Consider the following 23856-nt stretch of genomic DNA (forward strand, 5'->3'; position numbering starts at 1 on the left):
TTATCGCTTCACCTCCGTCAGCTGTGGCTGGGGAGGTCTCCCTTACCTGAGGTGCAGTCGCTGAGCAAACCTGACTGAAGCAAACCTCTTCAAACCAGTATGGATTCTAGCATGTTAGATATTCGATCATCAAAACTAAAAACGCCCCTCGCCACACGCCCCGCCACCTCCACGGAGGCGACGGCGCACTCGCCCTGAGAGAGGTGGCGCGGCTCTTCCGGGCCCGCTCTCGCGACCTCTCGTGACCTCTTGCGACCTCCCGCGCCTCTCGCGCGACTCGACGCCCGACTTGCGCGCCCGGGAAACCCCGTTGCTCCCTTTACCCTGGCGGGCAGCGCGGAGGCCGCGGGATGCCTGGAGTTACTGTAGAAGACGTGAGCCAGCGGGAGTTCGTCAGAGCTCGGGAAGCAGAAAGTCCCTGAATGGGTGGACGCTGTCAAGCTGGCTTGCTCCCTCCGATGAGCACTGGTTCTACACAAGAGCTGCTTCCACAGCACGGCACCTGTACCTCCGGGGCGGCGCTGGGGTCGGCTCCGTGACTAAGGTCTCCTGGGGACGTCAGAGAAACGGGGTCATGCCCAGCCACTTCAGCAGACGCTCCAAGAGCGGGGCCCGCAGGGTCCTCCAAGCCCTAGAGCGGCTGAAAATGGTGGAAAAGGACCAAGATGGGGGCCGCAAACTGACACCTCAGGGACAGTGGGATCTGGACAGAATCGCCGACAGGTGGCAGCTGCCAACAAGAAGCATTCGAACAAATGCTGGGTTAATAAATTGCCTCATTCGTAAAAAAAAAAAAAAAAAAAAAAAAAAATCTGTAAAGAGTCAGGCCTCAGTTCCAAGGCCATCCTCATCACTTACCACCTGGGAGACTGTGGACAAATTATTTAACCTCTGCCTGGTACACAGTGATAATTAAATATTAACTCCATGCCACACAGAGTTCTAAGTTACAAGTATCATCTCATTTGATTAAAAAAAAAAAAAACTATGCTTAGTAAACAGAACGTTAAGGAAGCTCAGCATCATAGACACTGATGCCACCCAAATCTCCCTTCATGGAAGGACCTGTTGCCCCAGCTGTTGGCAGAGGGCCTTCCACTCCCAGCCCCTCCAAGAGACTTGTCAGTAGAACTGCCTTGACTACAGTCACTCCCCTTCTCAGGATAAACCCACTTCCAATGACTGACTGGACATTTAGTAACTTGCCCAAGGGTCCAAGAACCCATGGTGGGGATACAAACCCAAACAGGATGACACCAGCGCCGGATCTCCTGACTATTCCATTCCACCACCTCCCACTGTTAGACATTACTACTTCATCACCTTAACAATCCTAGCACAATTTATACACCTCCTCTTATCTTTTTCAGTAGGTAGACGCTTCAGGTAGAGGTTTTGCCTCAGAAATGCCACACAGAATTCGAAACTAACAAGAGGCATGCAGACCTCTGTCTCTGGGGAGTAGATCTCATACTAATAGAATCCCTGCCAACTCCAAGGAGCTAATGCTTAAAAGATAATTTTCTATAATACACAGGTCAACACATTTTCCAAGTTAGGATATTCTTCCATTCCTTTGGTATCCTCAATTTGAATAGGGAGCCTAATTTCCATAATAAAGAAAGCTAAAACTGTCTGATGTTGATTTAAACAACTGAGTTCCTAAATACAGCACCTTGTTTTGACTCTGTTTTCTTTCTGCCTCTGCTGTGGGATTCATAGTCAACTCTTCCACTATAACAGTATTTCCTTTACAAACATGTCACACTCTCCGAATCAAACCTACTTAGCAAACCAGAGCACCTGATCCACCAGGGGTTTCCCCACTTCTCCAACCTCCAACTCCATTCCTCTCAGTTGCCAGTGTAAAGTCATTTCTGAAAACCACAAGAGGATAAATGGAAACTGGTCTTGACCATAGAGAAAAAAAAGTCATATCCCTTCAATTTTCTGGAGCCTGACTTTCTTTAAGGGTTTCACCTGTCAGGAGAGGGTGTACCAAGTTCCATGGCTGCCAAGGAGCCCCAGGATAATCCAGCCTGGCATCTTTCATTGCACTTCCTGCTGTGCTGGTAGTCAGGATGGGACACCACTGCAAACCCATCTTAGATCTGTGCCTCTCTGTGAAGTAACCGTGTTCGATCGTCATGCTTTGCATTTTCACCTCACCTCTGATTGTTCTGTTCATGGCAGAGAGATGTAGCTTTGATGCAGACATTGCACTGGAGAAAAGAGGAAAAGTAGCAGAAAGGAGGGAGCAGGATTAGTAGCTCAAAAGCTTTGAAAATCTTGATTTCACGGAAATGAAAACATGCCTTATCTACCTTCTTTAGACTTTGCTGATTGTATTAATTCCAGATGAAAAGTAAAGTCAGTAGGTGTCATTTTTTTTTCTTCCACACTGGTGGAGTTTTCCTACAGGGAGCCTGTAAAGGAAAACTATCTCTCTCCTAGTGTTCCAAAGCAAAGCATTGAAGCACAATCCCACTGAAATCAAAGTGACAGCTAGAAGGCACCTCTAATCACCAGTTCTCTGAGTTCTTTTAGGACTTGAATACAACTGTCAATTATCAAGGTCTCTTTATAGGCCAGACAAGTAACAATAAATGCAAAGTCTAAATCAAACTTGTTTAAAAAAAAAAAAAAGGCACATCACTATCCTTTCATATCTGACAGTAGGATCCAGTGCCAGATCCAAGATGCAATAGTAAAATAAGGAATTAGGAAACATCACCAAAGCAACTACAAACTAAAGTGTGTTAGTAATTATTCAGTTTAATGCAAAGTCACATGGCCAAAGCTATTACATTTTATAAACCAAAATGATCACATATTCAATACACAATCTGACCATAAAAGTTACTCTCTACTGAGTGGCTAATGTATGGTAGGCACTGTTGTCAGCACTGCAGGTGAAATTGTGAATAAAACAGGCAGATACAAAATATAATATTTCACAATCAGAAGTGCTATGGGAAAGATGACCACCACTGTCACATTTCTTCCATCCCCTTCATAACTAAACCATAAGAAAATGATTAAAAAGATTATGAATTATACCAAGAAATACTTAGGAATTAAGAAACTCTACCAACCCCTTGGGAGGAGGGGCTGGGGTAAGCTCAAGGTGCTCACTCTCTTTACTGTTACCTCACTTCAATGACTGAATGATGGAGCTGGTTGTCCACCCACTGTAGTCTCCACCTTCAATGCCAAATCACAGTTAAATCATTCTAGCCTGGAGAGAATCTGTGCCACTTTTAAATGTGTTACATGGAATTTTAAGGAGATTGAGTTCTATTGGGTAAGAAAAGAGGCCTTCATGAAATTATTTGGGCTTGCCCATTGAACTGAGGACCAGAGAGAATAATGAAAAAATGATTAGACAAGGAGAAATGGAATTGAGTCTCTTCTTCCATCAAGCCTTCAAGGCCAAAGTTATTTCTGTCAGGGGAAATGAGAAAAGAATCACATGACTTACAAGCCCTGGGAGGGAAATCTTACAAGATGAAACATGATTGTTCAATATGGCTTTCAAGCAGCTGGAAGGAAGCAATAAGCAGGCATTTATGCTTTTGCTACCTTGACACTTCATGCTGCTTGTCTGAATTTTCCTCTTAATGTCCTCCCTTTCCTGTTGGCTGTTGTGGCTTGAAATTAAAGTAGAAACAGGTTTAGTAGGTTGGAATACATGTCACTTAGATGGTTTATTACTGGGAGAATAGAGCTAAAGGGAAAACTGGTTTCCCTCTCTGTATCCTTCTCTCTCTCTCTGTAAATACATATCCTAAGTATCTTCACTCACTCTAATGGTTTTATACATCATCAATTTCTAGTTCTAAATCTCTTCATCTCAGTGCATTTTGTAGATGCCACACTAACATTTAAAACTCAACAGGGCCAGCAGTTGGATCATGGTCTTACCCATGCCCTGCAGACTGCTTCTTTTCATGGACACTGTATCTCAATGCAGGGCACCACCGTCATGTCCAAAGTCACCCATCACTCAAGAAAACTACAATGCAAATGTGTAGTCACCTATAACTACACTTGAGACCAAAAAAAGACACTGCTGAAAGAAATTTTAAAAGACACAAATAAATGGAAAGACATCCCATGTTCATGGACTGGAAGACTTAATTAATACTGTTAAGATGTCCATACTATCCAAAGTGATCTATAGTTTCAAGGCAATTGCAATCAACAGGCAGCCATAGAAAGGTGAGAAAGAAAATAAATTAGAGACTACATTATCAGAAAACAATGTAAAGAAAAATAACTTAAAAGGCAAAGAGACTTGATTCAATAAGAAGAAATGATCAGGAGTGGAAAATGGCCTCTGACTTTGAGAGGTGAGCCTCTCTAGCCCTTCTCTCCTGATGCGTGAGTTTGGGGAGGGTTCAGCTATTGAAGGAGATCAAGGGAATACATCTCCACATCTACTTCCTTTTCCCACCCTCATTTAAAATCATTCTCTGTAGTCATGCTATTTTTTTGCTTTCATTTTTAAATGACTTTGATTTTTGTCATTATCTTCAGAGCTGTCACCAACTCTGCCCAACAGAAAATGTAATAATCAATTCTCTGTTCCTAGTTATTTGTAAATATATTGAAAAATGCAGTCCTCAGAATTGATGTGTTCAGCATGCACTTCTTTCTCTCCACTTTTTAAACTGAAACAATGCCCCATCTCTAACTACCTAATGAGCTGTTAAATATTCAAGGCTGCACCTGTTCCACATAATGGGGAGAACGCCATAAAATGCCTTAAGAGAAAATGTACATTTCACAATAATATGGAATATGGAGAAGGATGGAGAACAAAGTCCTCCCACCCCAAGGGGAAAAGACATACAAGACTGCATTGTGCTTCCAGTAGACAACTTAGCAGGACCTGTACAAATGATTTTGTATTAACAACAAAGAGCTCCCCAAGTACTTCCCACATCCCATTGAGCTATATGCCACAAAGCAGCTCTGACCAGGAGAAATAAGGAAGAATCAATGAGCCTGGGACACTTGAATCTCTGCTTTCATGTAGTTTATTCCTTGTCAATGACCTCTGCTGCTTTGGCTTTATGTGTGGGCACTCATCCTTTACAAGCAAATACAATTGTGAAGTGTTTTCCTCTGTGTATAGTTAGATAATGAATTCTTCCTGTTGCAAAGTGACCTCAAGAGCCCAAGACCTCATTTCATTTCAATTTGTGCCAATGAAACGCTTGACAAATTGCTCTTTTTAGAGTCATGTATAACTTTGAGTTTTATTCCTAAGCATTGTTGCTCTTCTGACAAGGACAAATTGGGCTGTAGGATTTGTTCCTTATCCTTTGCAGTGGCGATTATGGAACCAGCTGGGTGGGATCGGCAGTGAATATTTTTCTGTGATTCATTCACTTTGAGTACAATTACCACAAAAATCACCAAGTCCTGGATAGGCTAAAATCACTAAATGGGGATCAAAGTTTACTTTGATAAGTAAGCATGCAAAGATGCATATACGTGAACAGTACCATTTCAAGAGTATTCTTGAAATGTTAGCCATTCCTTATTCTCTAATACAAATAATTTCACATTTCTACTCAGACCTTTTGTTCTATGAGAGACATAAACAGAACAATGTTTCCGCTGGTGCTCTTGGCAAACATTGAAGCTCTCCTGCTGGAATTCTGTCATCTCTTTTTTGAACACAGGTGATAAACCAAATTTGCACATTGTTGATCTAAAACCCAAGTCTTTAACCTGAGCATAATGAAATCACATTAGGAGACATGCCTGTCCAAACACTACAGTAACTGCGCCAGGGCTGCTCAGAATAGCTGCCATTTGCTCATCTCTCCTCAGGCTGAAATTATTTGAGCTTCACCTGTTCCCATCTCAAATTATCCTATAATTGCCTTTTCATATTATGGGGTTGTACCAAAAGTAGCAACTGTACCAACTGGCACCCAGACATCAGGGACATGGAATTGGCTGTTCCTTTTTCCTCACCTCATATGCTCTGATCAGTGTTCACAGAATTATCTAAGGAAAGAAAAGTTTGCCCTAAATCTAGAAATGTGCCAAAGGAATCATCTAGCACATTCTTCACAATGAAGTGCTCCTCAAAGACATAAACCTTTACTTTTAAAAATCGTCAGCTTATTTGTTGTTTATAAAATATACCTGCATAATTTTCTTCTTACTTTCCAAGGGAGAACAAACATTACATAATGATTATCATTCATTATTCTGAATATTTCTATCTAAATTATTTGAAAATTAAAAGCTACTTCCAAACTTTCCAAAATTGACTTGGAAAAAACACTCTTGTATTATCCTAAATTGGTTGTGAATTCCTGCTGTCTCCAAATTAAAAAATATTGATGACTACTTTGTTTTCCTCATAAAAGACCATTTAAGAATTAAATTGTGCTGGTTGAAGGTGGGATAAATAGGTAATGGGGATTAAGGGGTGCACTTGTGATGAGCTCCAGGTGTTGCATGGAAGTGTTGAATCGCTATATTATACACCTGAAACTAAGATTACATTGTATGTTAATTAACTGGAATTTAAATGAAAACTTTTTTAAAAAAAGAATCAGATTATAAGCACTTTTCCAAATAAGAAAAAAAAATGCCTTAAAATCTTATAGAAATGACCTCTGTAATTGTATGTTTATTAAGTGTAGTCTTTTAAACTGATGGTTGCAGTTTTCAGAGCGCCAGGAAATGACAGGAACAATTAGCATGGGAACAACAATCCTCAACTTTGATACCTTCAAGTCCTATGACCTGTGGCAAACGTTTGGCCTCTGAATTTGTGTTTCCTCATTTTTAAACATGGGATTACAACAGTATGCAACAGATACTATGAACATCCCTCCTACTGACAATATCAAAAAATACTGAATAATATATGTTTAAAAAATCTTTTAAAATTCATCACTGACCTGGCAAGCAAATAAGGACTCTTCAAAGAAAGTAAAAAGAAGTGACGGCTGGAATTGAGAAAGATGAGTAAAACTCAGAGGATTTTCATTCTGAGGTCACCAAATTAATCCTATGAGCTTAAGCCTCAGTTTTGAAAGAAGAAAAGAAACTATCCTAGAGCTACCTAGAGCTGTTTAGTGGGAGACATCTCCATAAACTGGGCTCCATAGGCTATTTAAGAGTAAAACAGAAGTAAACATTCCTTTCAGAAGGGGACAAAACAGAAGCTTAACATTCTCAACCTGGACATTGATCTCCTCTGTTATTTCATTACTATCACCAGCAACTACACATGCTTCTCACCTGAGTTCTAACACTACCTTTGTGATCCAAAAAAAAATCAGCCTGAATTACCTAATTTCTTAACTAAGTAGTATCATCAAACATCCATCAAAAACAAACACCAATTCTATTTGGAGAGATGTGTATTTTTCTCAGATTACAAAAATCCCATCAAATAACTTTCTGAGGAATATAAGCTCACAATCCATAGAATAATATCACAAAACATGCAAAGAAACAAGAAATACCAGAAGTCAGACCTATAAAGATCTTACATGCTAAAATTATCAAGTTTTGATTACAAAATAAGGATATTTAATAATCATCAAGATATAAAAGAGAATACTTAATATATGAGAAGCAAGTAAATATAAAATAAATGAAGCAAATTTGAAAAAATAAAACTTTGAGAATGAAAATTCTAATTAATGAAATGTTAAAATCCATACATGAAATCAATGACAAATTAGACACAGCTGAAGAGAGAATTTGCAAACTAGAAGACAGATTTGAAGATATTCACAGTGCAGCACAAAGAGACAAAATAATCCCAAAAAAAATGTATCAGAGGTTAAAAATCACTGAAGATAGAATGAAAAAGTCTACTAATAAGATATCCAACAGGAAAGAAAGAAAAAATGAGAGATAAAATACATAAAAAGAGAGAATGACTGAGACTCCTCCAGAAATGAAGATAACAATGAGGCTCAGGAAATGCAGTGAATGCTCAGGATACATTTTTTAAATCCACATTTGAATATATCATGGAGAAATTTGAAAATATTAAAGAGAAATAATATATTAAAATAAGTTAAAGAGAAAATACAAATTACCTACAGAGAACTTAGCATCAAATTAATGGCAGATCCCCCAATACTAACAAAAGAAGCTAGAAGACAGTGGAACAATATCTTTAAAATTCTAAGAAAACAGAACTTCAAACAAAGATTAGATAATGAATCCCCTTTAAAAAAAATCGAGGGTGGATTGCAGATATTTTCAGACAAACAGAAACGGAGTTTGACAATATAGACCCTCTCTAAAAGGAAATTCTACAGTATGTACTCCAGGCAGAAAGAAAACACAAAACTGTTAGGAAAGTAAAAAATGTAAAATGGAATAGTACAAAAAGAACTGAATATATATGTGGATAAATCTCAACAACTATATAAAACAACAATAGTATCTAAACTGAAAATAAAAAAAACTGAAATATAGTCCAATAATGGAGTACAAGCCAGATGATCAAAATAACCAAAATTGAAGTATGCTCAGGTTCATGTATATTATTCTGGAGAGTAAAGATACTCATTTTAGGCAACACTAAGCACGTATATTTATCAATGTTTGCTTCCAGGATGCTTAAACAAATAGACTGTATAATTATCAAATGAGAATATGAAGTGGGAAAGTGAAAGAAGGAAAGAAAGTGAATACAAAAGAAGAAAGGAAGAAGAAAGAAACAGAAAATTCAGGGCGAACAGAAAGCATAAAACAAGTTGGTAGAAATAAAAACAGAGCATCTGTTATCACAAAGCCTTTACTTGGAGCACATTCTCTCACCATGATACCATTGTGTTAAATATCAACAATAGAGTGATAAACAGAAAAATTGCACAGGTGTGAAAATTTAAAAATACTTTTAAATAACATCTAAGTTAAAAATAAATCATAAAATGTTTAAATGATTATATAAAAATACTGCATATCAAAATACATATGATGAAGCTAAATGGTACTTAAAAGGGATTGCATAGCTTCAAGAGTTTACATTAGAAAAGAAGAATGGCTAAAAAAAAATCTGAAATTAATGAATTCATAAGCACCTAATTTCAGAATTTGGTAAAAAGAATTCTAACCATGTTCCAAAAAATAGAAGAAAAAATAAATTAACAAAATAAAAAACATAAAACCAACATAGCCAAAACTGGTTCTTAGAAAAGACCTAATAGATAAATGTCTGACGTGATTCATCATAAAAAAGAGAAGGTAGAAATAATAGTAACTTAAATGAAAAGGGAGATATTGCACCCAGAAAATTATAAAAGAATACCAAAAAGAAGCTTTTTTATAATATTATAAAAATGTGCAAACACAGATAAAACTGTTAACATCCTAGAAAAACATGTAACACACCAAATTGATTCAAAAGTATGTACAAAATCTGATTTCCCATAACCATTAAACAAGTCAAATCAGTTAGATTAAAATATCCCAAGAGCATTCAGTACAACATCTCAAATCACAGATAAAGAAGCTCATATAAGAGTTTCACCTGTGGCCTGAGGTCAGCAGTTATAGCAGTGCCAAGACTAGACCCCAGATATCCAGATACCTACACAAAGTATTAGGTTAGTGCACTGCATTTATTTCATGAATTTAAGCTAGAAGAAATTTCTGTCCTCCACAATGCTCACTGAGAAGATTTTCTGAAACATAACATCACTAAGTCCCTATCCTATAGGGTATAGGAAAGGAACAAGGATGCCCATCTGGAATCCCCAGACAATTATCTATGGTGGACCACACAGTAGAGTTGTCTATTAACCTTGCTTCAGTTGATTAACTTGGGAAATTTTTCTCATATATCTTTTTTCTACTTGTGGTCAGTTTAAGGAGACTCACTGGGGAAATTCTTTCTCTGTAGGAACCTATTACTTTTAAAGAGGTTTCATAAAGGACGCTAAATTATCTGACTATGAAAAAATCTAAGAAGATACCAGATAGATAAATTTAAAGCTAAGCAATTTTAAAAATTACATTCTGACATAAACTCTGCCAGAATAAAGAAAAAGAGAAAAAAATTCCCAATTTGTTTAATGAGTCCAATGAAAACCTCTATGACAAAAAACAGAAAAGGACAGTACACTAAAGGAATGTCAATTTCACTCATAATTGTAGATGGTAAAAATCTAAAATAAGCACAAACATTAACATAATCCATCAATGTATAATGATATGATAATAATAAATATGAGTTTATCACAGAAATGCAAGGTTGGCTTAACAGAAGAAAAACTAATTAATACAATTCATTATATGAGCAAGTAAAAAGGAAGAAAAATCATGTTGTTACAAGATAAATTCCCAAAGCAGACACCGTAGCTGATTTTGGGATGTTGAATGTTTATTAGAAATCCACATCCGTGAAAGAAGGGGAAGAAAAGCAGGATTGGGCACAGACACAACCCACACAGCAGTACAGACCCCACAAAACCATGGCCAACCAGCAGAGTTGTCCCACATCAGAGGGAACTGGGCCATCATCATCCTTCACCTTGCTCAGTCACTAGACACAGGCCGCCTTGGAAAGGGGGTGAGCCTGGGCAAGGAGGTTGTACAAAATCTCACTGACTGAGGTCCTCTGTTGCTTGGGTGGCCTTACCTGGAGAGCGGAATCCTTTTGTGAAAGTGGCTCTGGCAACACCTCTTCACACAGCTCCATAGTTGAAGAAAAAAACCTTCCATATAGTTCAACATCTCTCCAAAATCAAGAAAACTTAATCAAAGCAAATGGAGGGAAACTTCTGACTCTGATAAAAAGAACCTACAAAAAGCTCACAGAAAACATCATACATAACAGCAAAAGGGAAAACAACTCCATTAATATCAAAAATAATACAAAGATGAGCATTATTACCATTATTTTCCTTCATAATGTGCTAGAGGTCCCACTCAGCACATTACGGGAAGGAAACTAAATAGCTACAGATAGGAAAAGAAGAAAGAGTCTGTCATTATTTACAGATAATTTCACTTTCCATGTACAAAACCCAAGAGAATCAGATGAATTATTAATTTAGCAAAGTAGCTAGACAGAAATCAATATAATTCTAGCATTTTACTTTACACACAAAAAAATCACTTAATGTGTTTAAAACACCATTCACAATACCAACAAAAATACGAAGTTTTTAGAAATAAACGTAATCACAGATACATGAGCACCGTATGTGTAAAAAAACATTATTAAATGAAATTAAAGATCAAAATCAATAGAATATATTTCACAGACTTGAAATCATAAAGAAGTAAACTCTTAAATTGATCTGAGAAAAATTAATTCCAGTAAAAATCCAGGCTTTTTGCAAAACTTTATGAGCTCATTCCAAAATTTACATAAAAAACTGAACATCAAAAGTAGTGAAGACATTCCTGAAGAAGAACAATGTGAAGGGAAGTTCTGGCAAATATCAAGATGTATTACAAAGGATTGAAAATGTGATCTTGAAACCAGAAAGACTTCTTTAAAAAGACACACACACACACACACACACACGAGCACAAGTCATAAAAACAATTCAAGGATTTGACTAAATTAAAATCAAGAACTTCAGGTAGAAAGATACCATATAGAAGATAAGACAAACTACAAACTAAAAGAAAATTTGTAACACATAGGACTGACCAAGGATTCATATCGAGAATATATAAAGAACTCCAGAATCAATTAGAAAAACACAAAAAGTGGGAAAATGGGATAAAGACAGGAGCAGTCACTTCACAGAAGAGGAAACACAAACATTGGAAAAGACGTTCAGCCTAAACCTCATTAACCGCAAATCCGAGAACAGGAGGCGGAGGCGAGAGCGCGGAGGAGCAGGGGCCTCGCCCCCCCCCGGCCCACCGGCTGCCCTAGATAACTTCAAAACATCCTGAACACCCGAATTCACCTGACATTTAAAGAGAGAACAGCCAGAATGCCACAGAGACGTTTTCACTTCTAAGAAGGCAGGAAGGCAGAAAAAAATAAGGTGGGGGAGGGGCGCCGCGAGGAGCCGGGAAGCCCCGCCCGAGAAGCGGGACCTCGGACCGGCTCGGAGCTCCCGGGCGGACAAGTGCGTGGCGGGGAGGCCGGGGTGGGGAGGAGGAGGAGTGGGGGCAGGAGGGGGGGAGGGGGGAGAGGGGGGGCAGGAGGGCGGGGAAGCCTCCAGGCTCCCGGGGTCCCCAGGAGGGGAGGGGCGCCCGGGGAGAGCTCCCCGCACCCGCGGGCCGACCTCGGGGAGGGGCTGGAGCGCCGCAGCCCCGGGAGCACCTCGGCCAGGGCGGGGGCGGGGGGGGGGGGGAGCCTGCGGTGCTGCCCGCGGAGCTGACTCCAGGGCCGGAGAGCCGGCCGCCGCCCTCCTGCTGCTTCCTCCTCGTTCCCCTGAGCCCGGGAGGGGGGCCCGGGGGACAGAGGCCTAGCGGGGGAGCAGCGCAGGCGGAGCCCGGCACCTGGTGGGGGGCGGGGCGTCTCCCCCAGGTGCACGCACCTGAGAGCGCAGCAGGACCCCCCGCCCCCGGAACCAGCTGGAAGGACAGGGAGGAGCAAGTTCTGGACCACGCGGCGCTGGGAAGCTCCAGGACCAAGGGAAATAGTATACAGAACTAGAGAATCCCTTTTTTTATTATTTTTTTTCCTTTTTCCATTACAACTTGTTTTTATATCAGACAAATAATTTCCAATATTTCTTCTCTTTTCCCACCTTAACTACAATATATTACCAGCTATTCATTTTTAGGTTTTTTCCTTTTTGACATCCATATCTCTACAATTACTGTCTTAGATATATTTTTCACTTCTGGATTCCCTTCAACATACTCAATATAATTTTGGGAGATATATGAGATATGGGTTTTTGTGTTTCTTGTTTTCTCTGCCTTGTTTTATTCTACAATGGCAAAAGTTAATACCTTCTAAAACATGACCAACCTACACCCAGAATCAAGTGGTACACTGTGCTGGTTCATTCTGTGAGATTATATTCTCTCTTCATTTCCATTCTGCCCCCCTCTTTTATCTTGTATGTGTTTTGGTGGTCAATGTTGGGGCTTTCTATAATTATTGCTGGTTTATATAAATTTGGGATTGAGCATTTTATGTTAGAAGACGTATGTTCTTCTAACATACAGAACTTAATACACTCAGAACCAAGAGGATCACCCTCTAGGACCCCTCAGGTAGACTAAATTCTCCCTCCACTACAACTTCTTCACCACCACCATCTTCCAGTCCTTCCCCTTGTTTCCTTTTTTTTCTTTTCCTCTCTACTTTTTTATTTTATTCTTTTTCTTTTCTTCTTTGTGGTTTGGCCTTTTACTCTTTACTACTTTGTTTTAAAATTTGTTTTGCACTTTAGTGATCCTTTTATTTTGTTCAGATCTTCGTTTTCATTTTCTGGTCTCAACCATGTCAGAATCATCTAGGATGGAACTTACTTAGGTCGTGACTGATATTCTTGACTCAGCCCGCTTATACAGCCACTTTGCACTGAACAAAATGACTAGAAGGAAGAATTCACCACAAAAGAAAGAATCAGAAACAGTGCTCTCTGCCACAGAGTTACAGAATATAGATTTCAATTCCATGTCAGAAAGCCAATTCAGAAGCACAACTATGAAGCTACTGGTGGCTCTGGGAAAAAAAAAAAACATAAAGGACTCTAGAGACTTCATGACTGAAGAATTTAGATATAATCAGGCTGAAATTAAAAATCAATTAAATGAGATGCAATCCAAACTGGAGGTCCTAATGACAAGAGTTAACGAGGTGGAAGAAAGAGTGAACTACGGAGAAGACAAGTTGATGGTAAGTAAGGAAGCTGAGGAAAAAAAGAGAAAAACAATCAAGAGACCATGAGGAAAAGCTAAGGGAAATAAATGATAGCCTGAGAAGGAAGAATCTACATAGAATTGGAGTTCCAGAAGACGCCAAGAGGGAGAGAGGGTGACAAAGTATATTTGAACAAATCATAGCTGAGAACTTCCCTAATTTGGGGAAGGAAATAGGCATTCAGATGCAGGAAGTAGAGAGGTCTCCTCGCAAAATCAATAATGACTGTTCAACACCTCAACATTTAATAGTGAAACTTACTAATTCCAAAGATAAAGAGAAAATCCTTAGAGCAGCAAGAGATAAGAGATCCCTAACTTATATGAGGAGAAATATCAGATTAACAGCAGACCTCTCCACAGAGACCTGGCAGGCCAGAAAGGGCTGGCAGGATATATTCCAGGTCCTAAATGAGAAGAACATGCAGCCAAGAATATTTTATCCAGCAAGGCTGTCATACAGAATAGAGGGGAAATAAAGATTCCAACATAGGCAGAAACTGAAAGAATATGACCACCAAACCAGCTCTGCAAGAAATATGAAGGGGGACCCTGTAAAAGAAAGAGGAAGCTCAAAGAAATAATCCCCCAAAACAGGGACTGAATAGATATTATGATGACACTAAATTCATATCTTTCAATAGTTACTCTGAATGTGAATGTGCTAAATGGTTCCAACAAAAGACAGTATATCAGACTGGATTAAAAAAGCAAGACCCATCTATTTGCTGTCTACAAGAGGTTCGTTTTATACCTAAGGAAACCTCCAGCCTGAAAATGAAAGGGTGGAGAACCATTTACCATTCAAATGCTCCTCAAAAGAAAGCAGGGGTAGCAATCCTCATATCAGATAAATTAAAGTTTATCCCAAAGGCTGTAGTAAGAGATGAAGAGGAACATTATATCATTCTTAAAGGGTCTAGCCAATAATAACAATAATAATAATTAATAATAATAATAATAATTCTCATAGGGTCTATAACAATCATGAATATTTATGCCCCTAATGTGGGAGCTGCCAAGTATATCAATCAATAACAAAGTAAAGACATGCTTAGATAATAATACACTAATAGTAGGAGACTTCAACACGGCACTTTCTGCAAATGACAGACATTCTAAGCACAACATCACCAAAGAAACAAGGGCCTTAAATAATACACTGGACCAAATAGATTTCACAGATATATACAGAACTTTGCATCCGGAAGCAACTGAATACACATTCTTCTCAAGTGCAAATGGAACTTTCTCCAGAATAGACCACATACTGAGTCACAAATCAGGTCTCAACTGATACCAAAAGATTGGGATTGTCTCCTGCATATTTTCAGACCATAATGCTTTGAAACTAGAACTCAATCACTAGAAGAAATTTGAAAGACACTAAAACACATGGAAGTTAAAGAGCATCCTACTAAAAGATGAATGGGTCAACCAGGAAATTAGAGAAGAATTAAAAGATTCATGGAAACGAATGAAAATGAAGATACAACTGTTCAAAATCTTTGGGATACAGGAAAAGTGGTCGTAAGAGGGAAGTACATTGCAATACAAGCCTCCCTTAAAAAACTGGAAAAAAAACTCAAATACACAAGCTAACCTTGAACCTAAAGGAATTGGAGAAAGAACAGCAAGTAAAACCTACACTAGGCAGAAGAAGGGAGATAATAAAGCTTCAAGCAGAACTCAACAAAATAGAGACAAGAACTGTAGAACAGATCAATGAAACCAGAAGTTGGTTCTTTGAAAAATTAAGAAGATAGATAAGCCCCTAGCCATCCTTATTAAAAAGAAAAAAGACTCAATAAAACCATGAATGAAAGAGGAGAGATCACAACTAATACCAAGGAAATACAAATGATTTAAAAAATGTATTATGAGCAGCTATATGCCAACAAATTAGGCAGTCTAGAAGAAATAGATGCATTTGTGGAAAACCACAAATTACCAAAACTGGAACAGAAAGAAATAGAAAATCTGAACAGGCCAATAACCAGGGAGGAAATTGAAGCAGTCATCAAAAACCTCCCAAGACACAAAAGTCCAGGGCCAGATGGCTTCCAAGGGGAATTCTATCAAACGTTTAAAGAAGAAACAATACCTATTCTACTAAAGCTGTTCCGAAGGATAGAAAAGGATGGAATACTTCCAAACTCGTTCTATGAGGCCAGCATCACCTTAATTCCAAAACCAAAGACACCAACAAAAAGGAGAATTATAGACCAATATTATATACCAATGAACACAGATGCAAAAACTCTCAAAAATATAGTAGGCAATAGGATCCAAAAGTACATTAAATAGAATATTCACCATGACCAAGTGGGACTTATCCCCAGGATGCAAGGTTGGTTCAACACTCGTAAAACAATCAGTGTGATAGATCACATCAGCAAGAGAAAAAACAAGAACGATATGATCCTCTAAATAGATGCAGAGAAAGCATTTGACAAAATACATCATCCATTCCAGATCAAAACTCTTCAGCCTGTAGGGATAGAGGGAATATTCCTCAGTATATCTTAAAAGCCATCTATGAAAAGCCCACAGCAAATATCATTCTCAATGGGAAAAAACTGGGGGCCTTCCCCCCAAGATTAGGAACACAACAGAGATGTCCACCCTTACCACTGTTATTCAACATAGTACTAGAAGTCCTAACCTCAGCCATCAGACAACAAAAAGAAGTAAAAGGTATTCAAATTGGCAAAGAAGAAGTCAAACTCTCCCTCTTCACAGATGACATGATACTGTATATAGAAAACCCAAAATTGCTAGAAATCATCCAGCAATTCAGCAATGTGGCAGGATACAAAATCAATGCACAGAAATCAGTGGCATTCCTATACACTAACAATGAGAGTGAAGAAAGAGAAATTAAGGAATCAGTACCATTTACAATTGCACCGAAAAGCCAAAGATACCTAGGAATAAACCTAACCAAAGAGGCAAAGGATCTATACCCTAAAAACCACAGAACACTTCTGAAAGAAATTGAGGAAGACACAAAGAGATGGAAAAATATTCCATGCTCATGGATTGGAAGAATTAATATTGTGAAAATGTCAATGCTACCCAGGGCAATTTACACGTTCAATGCGATCTCTATCAAAATACCATGGACTTTCTTCACAGAATTGGAACAAATAATCTTAAGATTTGTGTAGAATCAGAAAAGACCCCGAATAGCCAGAGCAATATTGAAAAAGAAAACCAGAGCCGGGGGCATCACAATGCTGGCTTTCAAGTTGTACTACAAAGCTGTGATCATCAAGACAGTGTGGCACTGGCACAAAAACAGAGACATAGATCAGTGGAACAGAATAGAGAATCCAGAAATGGGCCCTCAACTCTCTGGTCAACTAATATTCAACAGAGCAGGAAAAAATATCTGCTGGAAAAGGGATAGTTTCTTCAATAAATGGTGCTGGGAAAATTGGACAGCCACATGCAGAAGAATGAAACTAGACCACTCTCTTTCACCATACACAAAGATAAACTCAAAATGGTTGAAAGATCTAAATGTAAAACAAGAATCCATCAAAATCCTAGATAAGAACATAGGCAACACCCTTTTTGAACTTGGCCACAGTAACTTCTTGCAAGATACATCTAGGAAGGCAAAGGAAAGAAGCAAAAATGAACTATTGGGGCTTAATCAGGATAAAAAGCTTCTGCACAGGAAAAAAGAGTCAACAAAACTAAAAGACAACCTACAGAGTGGGAGAAGATATTTGCAAATGACCTATCAGTTAAAGGGCTAGTATCCAAAAATCTATAAAGAACTTATCAAACTCAACACCCAACAAGGAAAAAACACAATCAGAAAATGGGCAGAATACATGAACAGAAATTTCACCAAAGAAGACATAGACATGGCCAACAAGCACATGAGAAAATGCTCCGCATCACTTGCCATCAGGGAAATACAAATCAAAACCACAATGAGATACCACCTCATACCAGTGAGAATGGCTAAAATTAACAAGACAGGAAACAGCAAATGTTGGAGAGGATGTGGAGAAAGGGGAACCCTCTTGCACTGTTGGTGGGAATGTGAACTGGTGCAGCCACTCTGAAAAACTGTGTGGAGGTTCCTCAAAGAGTTAAAAATAGATATGCCCTAAGACCCAGCAATTGAACTGCTGGGGATTTACCCCAAAGATACAGCTGCAGTGAAACACTGGGACATCTGCACCCCAATGTCCACAATGGCCAATGGGAATATAATAGTGGAAGAAATTATAAGGGAAAGGAGGGAAAATGAGTGGGAAAAATTAGAGATGGTGACAAAACATCAGAGACTTCTAACTCTGGGAAATAAAGGGTAGCAGAAGGGGAGGTGGATGGGGGGATGGGGTAGCTGGATGATGGGCACTGAGGTGGGCACGGATGGGATAAGTCGAACTTCACTATAAATAAATAAATAAATAAATAAATAAATAAATAAATAAAGGCAAATCAGAACCACACACATACACACACACAAATCCTATTTAAGCCCATCTAATAAGTAAAAATTAAAAAGTCTAAAAATGTCAAAAGTTAGCAATATTTAAAGCAACAGAAATGTACACACTGCTGGTGGAGGTGTGAATTTGTGTGACTGCTTTGGGAAACGATTCAGCATTACTGCATACTTGTGTATTACATATACACATATCCCACAATCCTAAGTATCTATATACAGTTTTCTCTTGGCAAGCTACAGCAAAATACCTGTATAGTAACTCATAATAACATTTTTTTTAATGGGGGAATAAAGGAAACCAGTCCCTTTAGTCATACCAGTAGCTAGGGAGACAAATTGGAGAATTTTTAATCAATAAAATGCTGTAGAAATAATATTAGCAATAGGAACTAATTATAGGTATCCCCATCAATACAGATAAATCTTGACTGCCCTCCAAATTCCACTGCACCCATTGCAGCAACCACGATGCCCAAACAAAAGAAGCAAAATCAGCATCAGCCACCACCACCGCAGCAGCCCCCACTTACAGAGCAGGAGAAGACTGGAGATGAGGAGGATGGGAGTCCCATTGGACCACCCAGCCTTCTGGGCCCTCCTACCATGGCCAATGGAAAGCCTGGTGACCCCAAGTCAGCTCTTCACAGAGGTCCTCCAGGATGGAGGGGACCAATGATTCCACCATTGCTGAGCCTCCCACCTCCTCCAGGGGCAGAGGCCCAATTCAGGGAGGCCTGGGCCCCAGGTGCGGCCCATATGGTCGTGGCTGGTGGGGGGCCAATACTGAACCTCGTTTTCCTGCACCAGGCCATGGAGGTCCTCCAGAGGAGGCTTTCACAAAGAGCAGAGAAATCCCCGAAGGCTCAAAGGTTGGTCTCTTATCAAAAATACCTGCCTGCCCAAGGATGGCCCCCAAGTTATGGAAGACAAATCCAACTGCCCTGTCTGCCAACACTTTGCCAAAAAGGGCCACTGTCAATATGAGGACCTCTATGCCTTCTACCACCCAGGCATCAATGGACCTCCTCTGTGACATTGTGCCTTCCCATCCAGGCTGGAAGGAGCCCTCTGATCTAGTGGCCATATTTTCCCTGTGGCCCTTTGATGGCTACTATGAGGCTGTTCCACCCACCACCCTCAGTGACACCCACCCCCATCTGCCACCTCCCCCATTTGGGGTCCAGAGTTGTGTTTCATCACTGGTGCCCAATATGTGGGCTTTCTTCTGATCCAGCCTCCAGAGACTCACCTTCAGGACCCCACCTTTGCTCTCTTCAACTGTCTCCTGGATCCTCTTCCCCTTTGCTGATTGACTGCTGGACAGGAAACCTCTTTGGTCCTGTTTCTTGTGCATCTGTCCACCCAGCCCTTGGTACTGCCCTCAATTCCTAGGAGCCATGGAGCAGTTTCCTATTATTTCCTTCTTCTAGCTGCTTGTTTTAAGTCCTTTTTATGTGACAAACCCTACCCCCAAAGTTGCCAGTTGCTGTGAAACTCACCAGGTTGACCTGGGGTCAAGTACAGATGACTGGTGCAGAGTTACTCCCTGAAAGGCCACTCTCCCTGCTTTTGGATTTTGTAGATACTGCATCAGTAGCATGATCTCCACCACTCTGGTCTGTAATCACTGTGCTTTGTGAAACTGTGCATCCCCTCATACATAGCCTTTCTCAGTGTCCGTGGCATCATTGTGACTTCCCAACACTAGAGTAAGTTTTTCCACCAACATGAGTGAGGCTCTTGATGCCCTCTAGACTTTCCACACCTCCCAACATAGAAGAATTGTGAAACTTTCCACAAGACTGCCTCCCTGGTCTCCCCATTCTTCTGGTGTCAGTTTTTCTGGGTTTGATACAATCCCATGAAATGTCCTCTAAAGCCTCTTATAGGCTATTCAATCTTCTCTCCAGCCCACTTTAGTTAGAGTACGTCTTTGTGAGGCCACCAGCCCTTTCCTCTGAATTCTGTGAATCTCCACCTGGCCTACTCTTGGGTGAAACCTGGACAGTACTGTTGCCCTTATCTAACCTTCTTCCCTACATCCTTGGCACTGGTTGTTTTCTGTGAAAACGGCAGTGAATAAGTTCGGTTTTGCACTGGCCCTCAGGAAATGGGTCAGGACTTGTGTGGGCAAGAGGGAAGGATGAGAGCCCTTGGAGAACTGAGAATGAATTTTTTTTTCTTTTTAACATTTTTTATATTAGTAATAAATGCAGTGGAAACAAGCAAAAAAAAAAAGAGAGAGAGAGAGAGAGAGATAAATCTCCAAAAACAACAAAACTCATCAAACTACAAGTCAAGAGGACTACATATGGTATTTCTTATACATAAAATTCAAAACCTGTAACATTCAACCACTAACTTTTATATATTTAAACAAAACAAAAGAATAGCAATTCAAAATTAGGCATTATTAGCTTCCTCTGAAAGGCCAGCACCTTCAAAAGTCCTGAAATATTCCATATCTCTTTTTTTAAGATTTTGTTTATTCATGAGAGGCAGCGACATAGGCAGAGGGAGGGGCAGGTTTCCTTCAGGGGAGCCTGATGCAGGACTCGATCCCAGGACCCCAGGATCATGACCTGAGCTGAAGGCAGATGCTCAACCACTGAGCCACTCAGGTGTCCCAACATTCCATATCTTAAACTGAGTAGTATGTGTGTTATGGTGTTACTCTTAATATTTTCCATATATATAGTAGTATTCCTTTGTACCTGCTCAGTATTTAATAAAAATAATTTATATGGCATTAATAACACTTAGCTACCCTACATGTTGAGATATGGTGGTATTGTCTGACGATGTTGAAATGTTGTAATCTGTTAATTTAATCATATGTAAAAATGATGAATATATAAAAACACACATCTCATGTTAGATGTACAATACAAATAATGTGTCTCATCATTTGTAATGATTAGACCATGAGCCGGGAGAGCTTTGCTCAGGAAATGGAAGAATGGATTAAAACAGGAGAGAGGCCCATTTATTAGAGAAATGAAATGTGAACACAAGAGACAACTCTAGAGAAATGCACTGAGTTCTGGAATAGTTAGAGGTGCTGTGCTCTAGAAGGGGAGAAGAACCAACTCAGATGAAAAACCAGCCACTCAGGAAATGCCCCAGCTTTGCTCTCATGGCAACCAGGTTTGAGGCCTAGGAACAGTGATCCTGCAAAGGGAGAGGAATCTGGGGAGACCAGCAGTAAAACAGGAAAAAGTTAGAATGTAAAAGTAGGCTATCCATAGAGGCAAGGAGGAGAAAAGCATAAGCTAGAAAGAGTCAGAGTGCTATACAGAGCTCTCCTATGTTAGATATCTATGGCACTTTCAATCAATAACTGCCACATAACCATGTGGGGAAGGAAAACAGGAAAGTATTCAGGTAATTTGTCAGGCTATAGTCTGTGAAAAACAAAAAAAACATAGGCAGCACACCAGTGGCCTTGGCTAACCAATGAGTTCTGGTTGGTCTGCTTTCAAGGTGTTGTCAGGATTTTGGGGGGTTTTGTTGTTTTAATTTGGATAAGTCACCAACATTTAAAACCCAGATTTCTAATTTGAGCTGAAACCAGAAGGTATGGCAGCACAAGGCCTGGATGAGTAACAGCCAACAGTCAGCCAGAATGGAGTAGTCACTGCCTGTTTTGGTGTGGTAGTGCTGTGTGGCTCACCGACACCCAGGTAACACCACTGGCTTGGGGTTACCAGCTATTCCCTGTGTTAGTGGAGTAACCTTGTCTGTACTTTTGGGAAAACAACAGAGATGATCATAAGTACAAAAATGAGTCTCTGAGGCGGGTGCTTAGAGGTTGAAAGTGAATAGTAGCCTTTCACCCTAAAAATGGGAGAGGTAGGAATAGGCTGTGTTTGAATTCTCTCAATTTGTCTGAGTTTTAATTTTGTGTGCATACATTTATCATTTCCATTCTACCAAGAGCAATAAAATCAGAATATGTAATTATATAATAGTTTCATTTTTGAGCAGTTCAATGACCTTTTACATGTTTCATTTTTCTTATTATTATTTGTTTCCACCTTACTAGCATCTGACCTGAGCAGCTGCTCTTTGCGGGGGCTGTCATTGATGACTACAAGCTGGTGACCAGACACAGGGAAACATGTAAAGCAGCAACTCAGCAAACCTGCGATCTACTTGGAAAAAAAGTCACTGCCAGCCCAGCCTAGTAGGCAGCCATGAGGAACAAGGAGGTTCTGGAGTTATGATGTAGGACAGAGGGATGCCTGAGTGGCTCAGTGGTTGAGTATCTGCCTTTGGCTCAGGTTGTGATCCTGGGGTCCTGGGTTGAGTCCCCTATCAGGTTCCTTGTGAGGAGCCTGCTTCTCCCTCTGCCTATGTCTCTGCCTCTCTTTGTGTGTCTCTCATGAATAAATAAATAAAATCTTTAAAAACAAAAAAACAAAAAAAAATGTAGGACAGAGCAAGGATCTAGGAACTATGATAATACTGACTAAGCACATGTCAAACCAGAGCTGCCTGAAGAAGGTACAGTAATGTTCGGGTCTTTCAAGACATACAAACACATCTAGCATTCAGTAACCTAAAACCATGATAAGTTCATTCCTAGAGGTGACAAAACTATAGAAAACCACCTAAGAACATATCAGGGCCAAGAAGAAAGGAGAATGAGGAGAGGCAAATACAAATGATCACGCCTTGTTGGTAATATCTCCTTCCTGATGCAGTATATTAGTATAAACTCAGACTTTTGGGGTGACCCAGAAACCCAACAGGTGGTTTTGATGGACTGTTTGCATTTCAATACTTGTCTTCCCCTTGCTAGGAGATTCCCAAGTTTATCTACAGAAGCCCATATCCACTTTAAGGGGCCCTGCACGGTAACGCCATAAAACAGAGAACAAGAGGAATACTTTCTCCCACAAACTAACTTCTCCATGGTTCTACATTAGGCACTTACAAAAATTCCAAAGAGTTGTATCATCGTTCATTATATTAAGGCAAGAAAGTATGTAGAACATCTAAGTCTGGAGAAGCATCAGAGTCAGAAGGTATTTCTAGAAGTTGAAAGAATGCACTTACTGGAACACATGCTGCAGTGGTCAAGCCAGCAACAGCATGATTATATGGCTACTGACAGGAAGAGAAAACCGTATTAAGAATCAGAAGACTTAACCTGTAATCTATATCCAGCTCTGCCACAGAATAGCCAAGCAATCTTGGGCAAAGCCACTTCATCTCTCTGAACATCAGTTTAAACATCCATAAAATACGAATCAGAAAAACTGAGCCATGTACCTACCAAGGTTGTTAGAGGATCCAATAAAATAAAGCATGAGAACACGTTTCAGAAGGACACAAAATGTTTCACTCATGTAAAAGAATATTAGGGGACCATTTTAGATGATACTTTGCGCTCATGCCAGGTTCACTTAGGTTACTTGATAGGAAAGCACACAGTAGGTACAGAAAATCCCAATATCAATCGTCCCAGGGAAGACTACAGTCATAAAATATGTGATGGTTAATTTTATGTGTCGACCTCACTGGCCACAGAG

The 23856-nt window shown here is 39.8% G+C and overlaps 1 pseudogene; it reads left to right on the plus strand.

The window, feature by feature from the left end:
• The first annotated feature begins 18787 nt into the window (after positions 1 to 18787).
• LOC140640853 (proline-rich protein 3 pseudogene) lies at positions 18788 to 19352 on the plus strand (annotated as a pseudogene).
• The last annotated feature ends 4504 nt before the right edge of the window (positions 19353 to 23856 follow it).

This window comes from Canis lupus, chromosome 10 (genome assembly GCF_048164855.1).
Source record: "Canis lupus baileyi chromosome 10, mCanLup2.hap1, whole genome shotgun sequence".
NCBI classification, from domain to species: Eukaryota; Metazoa; Chordata; class Mammalia; order Carnivora; family Canidae; genus Canis; species Canis lupus.